Source organism: Ailuropoda melanoleuca, unplaced genomic scaffold (genome assembly GCF_002007445.2).
Source record: "Ailuropoda melanoleuca isolate Jingjing unplaced genomic scaffold, ASM200744v2 unplaced-scaffold6666, whole genome shotgun sequence".
NCBI lineage: Eukaryota > Metazoa > Chordata > Mammalia > Carnivora > Ursidae > Ailuropoda > Ailuropoda melanoleuca.
The window spans coordinates 61,701-65,320 of record NW_023241236.1 but is presented as its reverse complement, the minus strand read 5'-3'; the positions used below and the strand labels follow the sequence as shown (position 1 = coordinate 65,320).

Below are 3,620 nucleotides of genomic sequence, written 5' to 3'. Positions count from 1 at the left end.
ATGTGTAGGTTTTATTTGTTTTTTTTTTTAAGAAGATAAAGCCTACTTTTATTGATGTACCAACAGACAGACCTACTATTTGAAAGGGACAGCAATATTAATACAACACTCATCGGTAACACAACTGAAACAGAAAGGGGTTTGCTATGGCTTTACAGTGACATGATGCCTTGATAAGTTAGGGAAACAGACTGGTCGCTAACTGCTTTCTCATTTCATGTTCTTCACCCTGCTCCTTTTTTGATGGACGCTTTCTGCTCAGAGATGGCTTCAGTTATCATCTTCTCTGGGAAAGGGGAAGTGGTGCTGATGCCTAGATTCTTTTTGATACTCTCTTTCCCCATCAGTAATGGTGTGGAGAAATAGGGACACTCTGTTTCTTGGGACTTAATAAACATTCGACAACTCCTTCCTTTCCATTCATTGCATCCACAAGGGAGAAGGCAAATTGGGCTCCAGCATACTCCACAGACAGGGTTATAGAGCCTGCTGCAGCTGTGGCCTTCCCCACCTCCGTTCTGGCCTCCTGGATCCTCTCAATGACAGCTGTCAGCTGGTCCTGGGGAAGCTCCACCTTAAAGTGGTGGGGGGAAGATGGTTTCTCAGCATGGCCGCCAGTGACAGGAATATTGACTTGAACTGGATCCAAACCCTTCAGTTCTATAATAAGGTTCTGACAATGCCCAGGTTGTCATCCCAAAGATTTTATTGGGGTTGTATGTTCCATGCTTCTTGAAAACTTCTGTTGTGATTGAGATGGTGGAGTTAATCAGATTTGAAGTGGTGCAGATCATGGCATCAGGACAATGCTGGGCACAGGCAGTAGTCGGGGTGGCCACAGTGGTGGCATTGGTCTTGAACAGATATCATCCTGTATCACGCCTGGTTTTCTCAGGTCTCCTGCTGGAATAACCACCACACAACAATCTTTCAGGCAGTCTGGCAGCTGCTTAGGTTCAAGGTAGCCTTTCCCAGTTGCTCTGGTCTCGATGTGACTTCGATCCGTGGCTACTCCGGTACATGAACAAGATTGTAGAGGATCGGGAGGCTCACCAAGGGGATCCCCTTGAGGAGAGGTGAGAGGGGCCACCCTGTTCCTCTGAAAGCCCCTAGCACAGCTACCTTACCATTGTTTTTGGCTGAGGTGCTGAAGCTGCTGTGGGAGCAGCACATGCAGGCCAGGCAAGGGCACAGACCTGCAGGGGAAGGAGCTGGCAGTAGGCAGGTGACACCAATGACTTCCACAATGCACAGGGCCTCATGGCTCCACTCCACAATGCAACATAAGGAAATAATCTCTGAGGAATTTGGAATTTATCAGAAATACATTTTCAGACAGTTTGACCATAGTATAATAGTCTTACCTATTATAAAAGTTGTCTTGTTCTCAACATCATTAAAGTTAAATAAAACATTTGGTTATTGTTGTGTTATTCACATTTTATTTGTTTTCATTGGATGAATACACAGGGTTATTTTCCTATTTCCTTTTGTCTCTGTAACCACATTTGCTCTCACTACCTTAAATTTCTTCCCTATGATTTCAAGGGAATCATTAAATTCTGGTTTTGTGGTTGTGGTTATATGATATGTAAAAGTGGAGAAAATAATCTAAAAAATACCTATTGATCTTCTTTTGTTGTCAAGACTCATGTCTACAATTAAACTCATTAAAAAGATAAAACACAACTTCTTGGGACACCTGGGTGGTTCACTTAAACACCCTTGGTTTAAGCTCCAGTCATGATCTGAGGGTCCTGAGATCAAGCAGGAGTCTGCTTCAGGATTCTCTCTCCCCCTCTGACCTTCCCCTGCCCCCTCTCTCTTAAAAAAAAAAAAAAGATAAAACACAACTTCTTAACAGCTGTTTTTTTATTCATGTGTCAATGCATGTCTTACAGAGGGGACTAATGACAAGTTGTGAATGAATCTATTCTAAATTCACAGCTAGAATGAATCAGATCTGTACTAATCAGGAGGAGGGGGAGTTAGAGGAAGGTTGTTAAAAGGTACAACTTGCCAGTTATAAGACAAATAAGTACTAGGGATATAATATACAGCATGACGACTATAGTTAACATTGCTATATGATACATATGAAAGTTGTTGTGAGAGTAAATCCTAAGAGTTCTTATAACAAGGAAAAAATTTGTTGTTTTCTCTTTTCATTGGATCTGTGTGAGGTGATAGATGCTAACTAAACTTATTGTAGCAATCATTTCACAATATATTTAAGTCAAACCATTATGATCTATACCTTAAATTTATACAATAATGCATGTCACTTATATCTCAATAAAACTGAAAAAAAAGAAAAAAAATAAATTCACAGCTAGAGAAACTCCACTGAACTGTGTTTTATCAATGGGAATTAGTAGTGATGTGATGATATCCAAATGTCATTACATTAGTTTCCTGGAGAATGATAACATGCAAAATGTAATTTATTTTTAAATATCATATTGTAAATTCAGTTTACTCTTAAGGAAATTATGAGTGTGTATTCCTGAATTTAGTAACTTTTTTTTTGTCTTTTTGGAGTCAGGGACATAGATTCTGAAACCGAGAAATTTTGAAGTGAGAAGATGGAAATAAATTTTAATGATATTAAGAGCCTTAAAAGTATCTATGAAAACTCATTTTGGAGTCACAAGAAAAAATGAGTGCGCTGTGGCAGTATCCATAGATACTGAAACTCAGAGTTACTGTTTTCTTAGGAAGCACCACACGTAAGTGCTGTCTCAGACATTAAAATTATTGAGACAGAGAACCAACCTTGGGCCCACAGTAAGTGCCACATCACTCTGACTGCAGAAAAATGTGATAGACTTTCTGGAGATTTGCTCTATTTTCCCTTTAAACCAATGCCATTCTAATATCTAAATAAAGCATATATTTGATATATCTTAAATACAAGTTAAGTTTTTAATGGACAATTTTTATAATTAGTTGGAATCATTTAAAATAGCTGAAGCCATTCATTTATTTTTTTGTTGGTGCTAGCTTCAAAATATCCGTGAAGGCCTGACTTGTGTAAGTCTTGTATACTCTCTATCAGATCAATAACAGTTTTTAAAAGACCTAAGTTTTTTGAAAAAAACTTTTATAAACTTGTTTCTAAATCACATTTTAATCTCAGTATTCTCTCCTGAACTCACAAAATCACGCCAGAATTTCTTCATGGCTGTCTTCATTTCTTTCTTTCACAGAGTGTAGATATTTAGGTTCAAGATGGGGTGACAACGGTGTAAAATACAGCAAGGAACTTATCCACAGAGTGGTTGCTGAAGGGCCAGATACAGGTGAAGATGCATGGGCCAAGAAAGAGAATCAGCACTGTGATGTGATCAAAGTGGAATGAGCTTTGGACGGCCCAGTAGAAGAGTGACTCTTAATGGTTTTAAGGATCAGACTGTAGGAGATAAGCAAAGTCATGAACCAGCTCAGGGGATCATCCCACACTGGCAACAGTGACAATCTGTATGATATAGGTATCTATGCAGGCAAGCTTAGTGACAAGAGGGAGATCACAGGAAATGCTGTCCACCACATTGGGACCACAGAAAGGCAAATTCACAACAGAGCATCTGAAGCCCTAAATGAAGACCCAAGAATCATGA

General features: G+C 39.2%; 1 pseudogene; it reads right to left on the bottom strand.

Moving 5' to 3' along the window:
- Window positions 1-210: 210 nt before the first annotated feature.
- Window positions 211-1,173, bottom strand: LOC100482411 (annotated as a pseudogene).
- Between the last annotated feature and the right edge of the window lie 2,447 nt (window positions 1,174-3,620).